Here is a 12,664-nt window from a genome sequence, read left to right as displayed (position 1 = left end):
TGCCGATCCCTTTTTATTTATTTGTTTATTCATTTTTATATTTTTAGTAGAGATGGGGTTTCACCATGTTGGCTAGGCCAGTCTTGAACTCCTGACCTCAGGTAATCTGCCTACCTCGGCCTTCCAAAGTGCTGGGATTACAGGTGTGAGCCACTGCACCCAGCCTCTTTTTTCTTTTATTTTTAAGATGGAGTCTTGCTGTCACCCAGGCTGCAGTGCAGTGGGAAAATCTCAGTTCACTGCAACCTCTGCCTCCTGGATTCAAACAATTCTCCTGCCTCAGCCTTCCAAGTAGCTGGGATTATAGGTGCACACTACCACGCCCAGCTAATTTTTATATTTTTTAGTAGAGATGGAGTTTCACCATGTTGGCCAGGCTGGTCTCGAACTCTTGACCTCAAGTGATCCACCTGTCTCGGCCTCCCAAAGTGCTGGGATTACAGGCGAGAGGCACTGCACCTGGCTGTCCCTCTTTTTTTCCCTATTTCACCTGACTCTTCTCCTTCCTTCGCTCCACACTCTGTTTAAACTTGGCTGGCCCCAAGTAATAGAATTGGTGCCAGGAATTTGCCGTGGGCATTCAACTGGTGTTCTAGGATCTCCCTAGCCCTGGAAGGAGATGCCTAAGAAGTGAACTGCAGTTCTTTCTCCTCGGCTCCAGAGGCCGAAATGCTCCCAATGTAAAAGCCAGCGGTTTTTTTTTTTTTTTTTTTGAGACGGAGTTTTGCTCTTGTTACCCAGGCTGGAGTGCAATGGTGCGATCTCGGCTCACCACAACCTCCGCCTCCTGGGTTCAAGCAATTCTCCTGCCTCAGCCTCCTGAGTAGCTGGGATTACAGGCACGCGCCACCATGCCCGGCTAGTTTTTTGTATTTTTAGTAGAGACGGGGTTTCACCATGTTGACCAGGATGGTCTCGATCTCTCGACCTCGTGATCCACCCGCCTCGGCCTCCCAAAGTGCTGGGATTACAGGCTGGAGCCACCGCGCCCGGCCAAAGCCAGCGTTTTATAAGTGTGGACGCCACCTGTGTCTCCCTGAGCACTCCATCCCTGCCTCCAGCTCTGTCTTCCTGGCTCTTCCTGCCCCTGCACTGTTGTCTCCATTCTGAGCCCAAAGCTGACACTGTCTAGGCAGCATCTCTGGGCGTGTTCTAGTTTGTTGGAATTATAGTGATGCTGTAGGTGGCCTGGTTGGCAAGGATTCATGAAGTTTGCTAAGGGAGCCTGCAACTCAGGACTCAGGCTTTCATAAGTATCAGAGGGAAAAAAGGAAGTTACATGAATCTCTGTGCTGGAGAAGCGGGGCACCCGTGCCCCATGTGAAGCTGTTGGGAACAATATTGTCTACCTGTGCCATCCGTGCAGCTTCCAAAGAAGCCCTTAGCCAGTTGCCAGAGGCGCTCTCACTCGGGTGAACTTGAAGGGAGGTCTCCTCTGTTCTCTGTCTTCTGGCTTTGGAAACACGAGCACCCTTCCACCCTGCTAAGGACTGCTGGGGTGGAGCTCTCTCTCAACTCACTAACTCCAGTTAGCAGTTCTCACACTTGAGCGAGCCTCTCATCACCTAGAACACTTGGCCAAGTGCAGATTGCTGGGCCCTACCCCAGTAGGAAGGGTGGGGTTCAGGGATCTGCATTTCTGGTAGGTTCCTAGGTTATGCTGCTGCCGCCCAGCCATAAAGGTAGAGAGCCGCCGCTCTAGTTAATGCTGCCTTCTTAGAAGCTAAAAGGCTCGTGGACTCCGAACCTGTGGGATGTATAATGTCCTTTCCTGCCTCACCTATGTGAGCAGTTGGTTATTGGAAGGCTGGGGGAGGCACCTGCAGAGCATCCTTTGATTGCTGACCGCCTGCACCTGCGAGGCTTCCATGGGCTGGGTACTCCCAAAGGAAAGAAAGGGAGAAGCAAGACTTAAGTGACAGCATTTCCCAACACATCGCTGTTAGAGAGAGCGGGACTTGGGGAAGAGAAGTCAGGATAACACAACTATTGCCAGCAACAGACTTTACTCAAGACGGCTTGAAATGCTGCTCATCTGCAGCACAGATACAGGCTAACAAGCTCTGACGGCGGCCATACTCTTTTCTGTTCAGATGGTGAAATGATGAACCAGGACTGTGAGCACTGGGATGGGGGGAAGCACTGGTCTGACCGGGTGGGGCACCGTGACTCAAGGCTCACCTCCAGTGTTTAGCAGACTGGCTTAGGCTGTCTCACTCAGTATTCTCATTGGAGCCCTGGGGTTCTGAGAGAAGCCGTAAGGAATTTGGGGTTCAAACAGCCATGCCGTAGTATTGCCACGTACACATAAAGACATAAAAATTACACACTGTATACAAGTTATGATGCACTTTACTTTTTGAGAATTTTTTTTTTTTAATTTTAGTGGAACACTACACTTAAAACTTTTTTCAACAAAAACGATTTCAATACATTAATTGAACATCTACTATGCTTGGCACAAAGAGAACAAGACAGGATCCCCACTGATACGATTTGGCTGTGTCCCCTGTCAAATCTCATTTTTAATTGTAGCTCCTATAATTTCCACCTGTTGTGGGAGGGATCCTGTGGGGGATAATTGAACAGTATGGGGGCGGTCTTCCCCATGCTGTTCTCCTGGTAGTGAGTAAGTCTCACGAGATCTGATGGTTTGATAAGGGGTTTCCCCTTTTACTTGGCTCTCAGTCTGTTTTGTCTGCTGCCGTGGCCATACGAGATGTGCTTTGCGACTTCCACCATGTTTGTGAGGCCTCCTCAGCCACGTGGAACTGTGAGTCTGTTACAAGTTTTCTTTTTTATAAGTTAGTCAGGTATGTCTTTATGAGCAGCATGAGAACTGACTGATACACTTACCCTCAAGGTGCTTCCAGTCTGGTAAAGAAGGCTATTACCCAGATTAACAGAGGGCAACTATTCAACTTTGATAAAGTACAATCATAATGTAATTTTTATGGTGATTAAGAGGAGGGTGGGATTAAGACCTCTAGAGGACATCAGGAGGATATCTGATGATAAAATAGATCCTTGAACCCTGCTGTTTTTATTTCCCCTAAACCCAAATTGGCAAGGATCTGATTCTTGCTGCTTTTAAAGATTCAAAGCAGGAGCTTGTGAAAGGAGCACTGTGTTAGGTCATTTTGCATTGCTATAAAGCTGTGGATTGTGCCTGTAATCCTCACACTTTGCGGGGCTGAGGCAGGCAGATCACGTGAAGCCAGGAGTTTGAGATCAGCCTGGCCAACATGGTGAAACCCTGTCTCTACTAAAAATAGAAAAATTAGGCTGCGCGAGGTGGCTCACGCCCGTAATCCCAACACTTTGGGAGGCCGAGGTGGGCAGATCACTTGAGGTCAGGAGTTCGAGACCACCCTGGACAACATGGTAAAATCCCATCTCTATTAAAAATACAAAAATTAGCAGGGCGTGGTGGTGGGGACCGGTAATCCCAGCTACTTGGGAAGCTGAGGCAGGAGAATAACTTGAACCCGGGAGGCGGAGGTCGCAGTGAGTCAAGATTGCCCCACTGCGCTCCAGGCTGGGTAACAGAGCAAGACTCTGTCTCAAAAAAAAAAAAAAAAAAAAAAAAAAAAAAAAAAAAAAAAAAAAACGTCAAACGTCAGAGAGCAGGGAATGGTGACTACAGGAATAGACAAAATGTCCACTGAGGAGGAAGGAAGACTTGGCAGTCAAAGGTGGATGGAGAGGACGTGTTTTAGGATGGAATTCTCCCTTATAAAACTGATGATAAGCCGGGCGCGGTGGCTCAAGCCTGTAATCCCAGCACTTTGGGAGGCTGAGGCGGGTGGATCACGAGGTCGAGAGATCGAGACCATCCTGGTCAACATGGTGAAACCCCGTCTCTACTAAAGATACAAAAAATTAGCTGGGCATGGTGGCACGTGCCTATAATCCCAGCTACTCAGGAGGCTGAGGCAGGAGAATTGCCTGAGCCCAGGAGGCGGAGGTTGCGGTGAGCCGAGATCGCGCCATTGCACTCCAGCCTGGGTAACAAGAGCGAAACTCTGTCTCAAAAAAAAAACAAAAACAAAAACAAAAACAAAAACAAAAAACTGATGATAGAATCCAGAGAGACAGTGTCAAGTGTCAGGGAGGGTGGGAGAAATTGCAACCCTCACGCATTGCTGGGGGGGATGTAAAATGCAGCTGCTGTGGAAGAGTTTGCAGCCACTCAGGATGTAAGTAGAGCTACCATACGGCCCAGCAATTCCACTCCCAGGTTCATGCCCAGAGAACTGCACGCATGGCCATACACCTTGTACGTGAGCCAGGTACAGTGGGGCTCGCCTGTAGTGCCAGCTACTCAGGAGGCTGAGGCCAGAGGGTATCTTGAGCCCAGGAGTTCGAGGCCGGCCTGGGTAACACAGCAAGACCCTGTCTCAAAGATACCAAAAATCAAAACAAAACTTAGATACAAATGTTTATTACAGCACTCTTCATAATAGGCAGAAAGTGAAAACAACCCAACTGTCCATCAACGATAGATAAAATGGGGTCTATCCATACAATGGAATATTATTTAAACATAAAAAGGGATGAAATAGTGATACGTGCTACACCGCATGGATGAACCTTGAAAATGCTGTGCTAAGTGAAAGAAGCCAGATACAAAGGCCACATATTGTGTGGTTCCATTTAGATAAAATACACAGGCAAAACCATAGAGACGGAAAGTGGATTTATGAGTGCCAGGGGGAAATGAGAAGCAGTGACTGCTTATGGGTCTCTAGCCTTTGGGTCCTTTTTCAGGTGGTAAAAATGTTGTGGAATTCGATAGTATTGATGGTTGTATAACCTTGTGACTATGCTAAAAACCACGAAACTGTACATTTTAAAAGGGTGGATTTGATGGTATGTAAATCATGTCTCAAGCTGATGACAGCTAGAAAAGACCTGACAAGACAGATAAAAGGCAAGTCCCAAATGCCAGAGCAGGTGGCCCCAACGGAGACGAGACCACGGAAGAGGGAACAGGGCCTGGTCAGACCCCTGCAGCTAGATCCTGGGACAGAGAAACTTGGGAGCCATGGCAGGAGAGTCCGCAGACCCGAGATGTCCAATGTTCCTGCCAGAGAAGAGCCTGCCAGGGCTGAACTCACCTTAAAATAAATAAATAAATAAAGGGTCCAGGTGCAATGGTTCACGCCCATAATCCCAGCACTTTGGGAGGCTGAGGCAGGCAGATCAAGAGGTCAGGAGTTCAAGATGAGCCTGGCCAACATAGTGAAAAAAAAAAAAAAAATTAGGCGGGTGTGGTGGTACATGCCCATAGTTCCAGCTATTTGAAAGGCTGAGGCAGACGAATCGTTTGAACCCAGGAGGCGGGGGTTGCAGTGAGCTAAGATTGTGCCACTGCACACTCCAGCCTGGCAATAGAGCGAGACTTCATCTCTTAAAAAAAAAAAAAAAGGCTGCATGCGGTGGCTCACACCTGTAATCTCAGCACTTTGGGAGGCTGAGGTGGGCAGATCACGAGGTCAAGAGATCAAGATCATCTGGCCAACATGGTGAAACCCTGTCTCTACTAAAAATACAAAAATTAGCTGGACATGGTGGTGTGTACTCGTAGTCCCAGCTACTTGGGAGGCTGAGGCAGGAGAACTGCTTGAACCCGGGAGGCAGAGGTTGCAGTGAGCCGAGATTATGCCACTGTACTCCAGCCTGGAGACAGAGAAAGACTCCATTTAGGGAAAAAAAAAAAAAAAAAAAAAAAGGCTGGGCATGGTGGCTTATACTTGTAATCCCAGCACTTCAAGAAGCTGAGTTGGGTGGATTACTAGAGGTCAGGAGTTTGAGACCAGCCTGGCCAACGTCGTGAAAACCCATCTCTACTAAAAATACAAAAATTAGCCAAGTGTGGCAGGTGCCTGTAATCCTAGCTTCTTGTGAGGCTGAGGCAGGAGAATTGATTGAACCCAGAAGGTAGAAGTTGTAGTGAGCTGAGATCATGCCACTGTATTCCAGCCTGGGTGACAGAGTGAGACTCCATCTCAAAAAAAAAAAAAAAAAAAAAAAGGCTACAACAAATTCCATCTCTAACAACTTTTTTTTTGAGTCAAGGTCTCACTCTGTCACCCAGACTGGAATGCAGTGGTATGATCATGGCTCACTGTAGCCTTGACCTCCCAGGCTCAAGCAGACTTCCCACTTCAGCCTCTGAATAGCTGCAACTATAGGCACGTGTCACCACACCTGGATAATTTTGTTTATTTTATTTTTTTGTAGAGAGACGAGCTCTTCCTATGATGCTCAGGCTGGTCTTGAACTCCTGGTCTTGAGCGACCCTCCTGCCCAGGCTCCCAAAATGGTGGATTATAGGCATGAGCTGCCTCACCCAGGCCTCCAACAAATTCTTCTACTTTGTTTTATTCTTTTCGTTTATCTGTTATTTATTTAATTCATTAGTTACACTTTAAAGCCAATCAAACTTTTTAAAACATGCCATTTTAGGCTGGATGCAGTGGCTCATGCCTGTAATTGCAGCACTTTGGGAGGCCGAGGCAGGTGGCTCACAAGGTCAGGGGTTGGAGACCAGCCCGGTCTCCAACACGGTGAATTCCCTCCTCTACTAAAAATACAAAAAATTAGCTGGACATGGTGGCATGTGCTTGTAGTCCCAGCCACTCAAGAGCCTGAGGCAGGAGAATCACTTGAACCCAGGAGGTGGAGGTTGCAGTGAGCCAAGGTCATACCACTGCACTCTAGCAAAAAAAAAAAAAAAATTTACTTCTCACAGTTCTGGCAGCTGTGAAGTCCAAGATCAAGGTCAAGGTGCCAGGAGGTTCAGTATCTGATGAGGGCTGCTCTCTGCTTCCAAGATGTCACCTTATTGCTGTATTCTTTGGAGTAAAGAAATGCTATGTCCCCATATGGAGGAAGGGAGAAGGGCAAGTGGCCAAATGCTACATGAAGCCTCTTTTATAAGGACCTTAACCCATCCTGCAGGAGGAACCCTCATGTTCTAATCACCTCTTAAAGGCCCCACATCTTAATACTATCACACTGGCAACACCAGGTTTTTGGAGGGGACACATTCAAACCATAGCACCCGCCTTCCCTGGACCTCCCAAATCAAATCCCTAGTTATCTGTGATTCTATTCCTTCTTACATCACCAAAACTTTTCTCAAGTCCCCGGTGACTTCCTAGTCTTCAGTTCAGTGGGCTTTTCTCCATCCCTTTAATTCTTTGCTTTATCCTTCAACTTACGTGTTCTCAGTATCTCCCATCTGGCAGGTGCTAGAGCCTCATGTTTCCCCCTCCTCTTCCTCTTCACAGGGAAATTGGAGGGTTAGTACTGAATAGATCCCCTCCACTCTACCCCTTCCACCCTCACGTGGTCTCCAGGAAGACTCTGTTTTTTGAACTGACTTCCATTTGGCTTTGAAATCCTTTCCCTCTCATTTCAGGATGTAGCCCCTACTTCCCTGATTATCCCTTTAAAAATATACACGGGGCCAGGCCTGGTGGCTCACGCCTGTAATTCTAGCACTTTGGGAGGCCGAGGTGGGCGGATCAGGAAGTCAGGAGATCGAGACCATTCTGGCCAACATGGTGAAACCCTGTCTCTACTAAAAATACAAGAATTAGCCAGTCGTGGTGGCACATGCCTGTAATCCTAGCTACTCGGGAGGCTGAGGCAGGAGAATCGCTTGAACCCAGGAGGCAGAGGTTGCAGTGAGCCAAGATCATACCACTGCACTCCAGCCTGGGTGACAGAGCAAGACTCTATCTCAAAAAAAAAAAAAAAAAAAAAAAAAGGGAACACTTGAGAAAAACAAGAGCCACAAAGAAGACAATTAGAATCACCAAGTCCCACCCACCTGCAGCTAAGCTCTGTCAGCATTTGTCACATTTGGTGACTGTATTCTACGTGGTGGTATGAGTATATCTCCATGTATACACGGGTACATATTTTTATTCTAGGGCAAGTCTTTTTTTTTTTGCATTTTCAAGCTCTTCTTCCCTGCTAGCTCCTTCCTCACAGCCTAGAAAAGACAGACTCCTTTCCCAACTTTTTAATGCAAGAATCTGGGGCTCACTGAAGTTAGGAGTGAGGGTGCTCCAAAGAAGTATGGAACAGGAAGAACTGAGCATTAATTCGTTGATTCACTAAATTAGTGTTTATCAAGGGCCTGTGTGTGCCAGGCACTGGGCAACAGAGATGAGGCCAATAGACATATGATAGGGTCCTGTTCTCCTGGAGCTCCAGGGTTTGAGAAGCAAAAGGTGGTTAGGTATCAGTTGGTACTGGTTGGTGCACCAGCACTGCCCAGGAGAATCTTCTGTGATGATGGATGGTTTTTTTTTTTTTGAGATGGAGTTTCGCTCTTGTTGCCCAGGCTGGAGTGCAATGGCGCGATCTTGGCTCACCGCAACCTCCGCCTCCTGGGTTCAAGTGATTCTCCTGCCTCAGCCTCCCGAGTAGCAGGTTACAGGCATGTACCACCATGCCCGGCTAATTTTGTATTTTTAGTAGAAATGGGGTTTCCCCATGTTGGTCAGGCTGGTTTCGAACCCCTGACCTCAGGTGATCCGCTCACCTTAGCCTCCCAAAGTGCTGAGATTACAGGCATGAGCCACCACGCCTGGCCTGATGGAGATGTTGCACTGTCCATCACAGCCTCGAACCACATGGAGTGGCTGAGCATGACCTGTGGTCAGTGCCACTGATGATCTGAATGTCTGATTTGGTTTCATTGTAATTAATTCAAATTTAAGTAGCCCCATGTGGCTAGTGGCTATTGCATCAGACAGTGAAGAGCTACCTGTGGAAAACCTCTGACCTAGTTGGGGACGGGGAGAGAGGCAGGAAGATGTTACTGAGGAAGTGATGGAGTTGAGACCCGGAGAGGGATTTACCATGAAGCCAGTGAAGCCAGGCGGTGTTGTATTCATGCTGATGTGTTCTTTTTCTTAAAGTCCCAAGCTCTAGACCCCACAAAATCTGGCTCTACCCCTGGACTAAGTTAGGCAGGGCCAGAGCACATGCAAAGTTGGGAAGGAGGGAGCGTGGCAGGGCGAGGGGACTAAACAGAGCAGAGGCAAACGGGAGGGGATGATGAGGACCTTGTGGAATCCCAGTGGATCCCTTGGGACTAGCCCGGTGGCTCTAGGATCCAAGCTGGCGCCAAGGACGGCAGCAGCAGCAGCAGCAGCAGCAGCAACAACGTGGTGATTCCTTGCTCCTGAGGGGCTGTAATGAGAGGACAGATTCCACAGGCTGAGCCGCAGCTGCCTGGTCCTCTAGGCTCTGCACGGCTTTCTCCACCTGTGAGTTCTGCTTTCTGATGGTTTCAGCATCTCCAGCCCCGAAGCGTGTGAGCCTCCAGATCCCCTGTGACTCCTGTTCTACTTTCTGCTCTCTGCCTTTGCTTGCGTTGAGCTCCAGCTTCCTCTCCTAAATGCCTTATTCTCAGGGTTTGACAGGGGCAAGAGTCTGATCGATCGCCTTTGTCTTTCGGGGCCAGGCTGTGTCATGGCAACCACTGGATGAGCTGTGGGGTCCGGGGTTTCCCGCCCCCATCAGCTATGCCTGAGGGGGGCAAAGGTCAGGAGCTATGAAATACTCACTCAGGAGTCTGCTTTGGGGTTGGGGGTGTGGGGACCATGGGTAGCATGAGGGTTTGCTTCTGTCTCTGTCTCTCCCTCAGGCTGAAGTTCCTCCCTTTAGAGTCAAGATCCTGGGAAGAACTTGCTTACACTTTTTCTGTCACTTCCTCACCTTTCTGTTACGTATTTTTTTCCTCTGTCACTGTTTTCTTGTTGTTGTTACCACCTTTGTTATTGATTGATTGATTGATTGATGAGACAGAGTCTTGCTCTGTTGCCCAGGCTGGAGTGCAGTGACGGAATCTTGGCTTACTGCACTCAACCTCGTGAGCAGAAGCCATCCTCCCATTTCAACTGTGACCACAGGCACATGCCACCACACCTGGCTAATTTTTGGTAATTTTTATACAGACAGGGTTTCACTATGTTGGCCAGGCTGGTCTTGAACTCCTGAGCTCAAGTGATCCTCCCACCTGGGCCTCCCAAAGTGCTGGGATTACAGGCGTGTGCCTCCACGCCCTGCCGACATTGACCTTTCTGAGAAGTCCCAGCTCGGTGGTTTGTGAAATGCTTCTCTGCCTTTTCAACCCATTGCATTTGGACGACACCCCCACTGCTCCAGCGGAGAGGCTTCTTGACTGCCTTTGTTCCATCAGTTCTAAGAGTCCACGGCTTTTAAGCCGTTCCATCATTTTGCGTACCACTAAGAGAGAAAGAAGAAAAACACCCCACCACCCTTTAACAATGAAGTGCCATCTGTGGTGTGAGACATTGTGTTCAAGCGTGAAAGGGGGTCTTTGAATGGATGAAATTTGGTGTTTGCCAAGGTGAATCCCCTGTTTTCACTCACTTCCGTCTTGCAACGCTGTTCTCTCTCGGTTGCTTTGAGCCTTGTCTCCGGCTCTCCCCCGTCTCTGACTGTTCCTCTGTATCCTTTTGCTTCTCCTTTTCCTGTGGTCTCCGATGATGTGTTGGTCTCCCCATGGCCCGCCTATCTTGGCTGTGCTCTGTACCTCTTCCCCCCAACCCTTCACTGGCCTGGGCAGATGGGACCAGGGTGGGATCACGGGCTGTACAACCAGAGCTGGATGAATCAGACTTTCTCTCTGGAGCCATGAAGACGGCTGTGGAAATTCAGGGAGATGTCCTCCCTGATTTGGAGAGCGGGAAATTTGGGTCTAGGGCTCAAAAGAGAGGTATTGGCTGGGGGCAGGGCTGGGGGGAGGTTTAGGCACATTCAACTGTAAGTCATGGTTGGAAGCAAGCACTGGGAAGGACAGGGTAGAGATTAAAAAGGAGTTAGAGGCCGGCGTGGTGGCTCATGCCTGTGATCCCAGCACCTTCGGGAGGCCGAGGCAGGCGGATTCAAAACCAGCCTGACCAACATGGTGAAGCCCCATGTTTACTGAAAATACAAAAATCAGCCGGGTGTGGTGGCAGGTGCCTGTAATCCTAGCTACTCAGGAGGCCAAGGCACCAGAATCGCTTGAGCCCTGGAGGTGGAGGCTGCATTGAGCCGAGATTGTGCCACTGCACTCCAGCCTGGGTGACAGAGCAAAACTCCATCTCAAAAAACAAAAAAATAAATAAATTTTTTAAAAAATAAAAATTAAAAAAAAAAAGTTTTAAAAAGGAGTTAGGCCTTCAGGCACTGGTTCATATCGATTTCTAAAAAATAAAAATAAAAGTAAATCAAATAAATAAAAATTTTAAAAAGGAGTTAGGAACTGTGGGAACAACCTCCTTTCCTTCCTTTAGGGGCAGAAGCAAGAGGAGGAGCTGAGAAGGGTGAGGCGCCTGGGAGGCGTTTGTGGAAGAAAAGGAGGGTCTGTGGGGCCACACACTGCAGAGCTGCCAGGGAGGATGAGGGATGGGGACAAGGACAGATTTCCTCCTTGTCAGGCTCTGCTGAAAAATAGGAGCTGACAGTAAATATGGAAGGGAGAAACCAGGGGCTTCACTAGTGCAAATAATAAGAAGAAGAAGAGGGCACAGGCCAGGCACGTTGGCTCAGGCCTGTAATCCCACCACTTTGGGAGGCCGAGGCGAGTGGATCATCTGAGGTCAGGAGTTCGAGACCAGCCTGACCAGCATGGAGAAAACTGTCTCTACTAAAAATACAAGATTAGCCAAGCGTGGGGCTGCATGCCTGTAATCCCAGCTACTTGGGAGGCTGAGGCAGGAGAATTGCTTGAGCCCGGGAGGCAGAGGTTGCGGTGAGCCAAGATTGCACCATTGCACTCCAGCCTAGGCAACAAGAGTGAAACTCCATGTCAAAAAAAAAAAAAAAAAAAAGAGGGCAGGGACGTCTCCTGGTTTCTGAATTCCGGCCTAAGCCCCGCTGAAGCAAACATGGCCAGCGTGTGCCCTCCTCTCTGGGCCTAGGGAGGATGCAGGGGTGTCCTGAGTGACCGTGAGAACCTAGAGATGCAGCCAGCTTGAAGCCATGTTCCTGGAGTGGCCGCTGCTCCTGGAGACTGGGCGGAAGTGCGGGCTGTCCTGTGGGACGGACAGAGTAGATGTGGTTTTGATTTCTCTTCACCTGATGTTTCTTATCACACACAATCCCCGTTGGCCATTGGTCTTTAAAAGCACCAGCGAGGCTGGGGGAGAGGCACACTGCTCCCCTGCCTCAACACGTCCATGACACCATCCCACTGCTCTTGAGATGAGACCTGAGCCTACAAGCCCTGAGTGGCCTGGCCCTGCCCAGCCCCCACCCCGCTAGCCCTTCCTCACCCTCCTCCTGGCAGTCCAGCCACCCAAGCTCCCTCTGCTTCTGCCTGCCACGTGGGTCTCCCTTCCGCCTGCCTAACTCCTGTTCATCCTTCAGCCCAGCTTGCCAGTCCTCCAAGAGCAGCTCTCCCCGGCCCCTGCAGGCAGGCACCTGGCTACCTACGCTCTTCAGGCTCCCGCACATCCTCATACTTTTTTTGGAGACAGGATTTTGCCCAGGCTAGAATGCAGTGGCATGATCACCACTCACTGAAGCCTTGACCTCCTGGGCTCAAGTGATCCTCCCTCCTCAGCTTCCTGTGTTGCTGGGACTACAGATGGATGCCACTATACCTGGCCAATATTTTTTGTTTGTA

This window comes from Saimiri boliviensis, chromosome 10 (assembly GCF_048565385.1).
Source record: "Saimiri boliviensis isolate mSaiBol1 chromosome 10, mSaiBol1.pri, whole genome shotgun sequence".
Taxonomy (NCBI): Eukaryota; Metazoa; Chordata; class Mammalia; order Primates; family Cebidae; genus Saimiri; species Saimiri boliviensis.
This window is presented reverse-complemented; position numbering follows the sequence as displayed.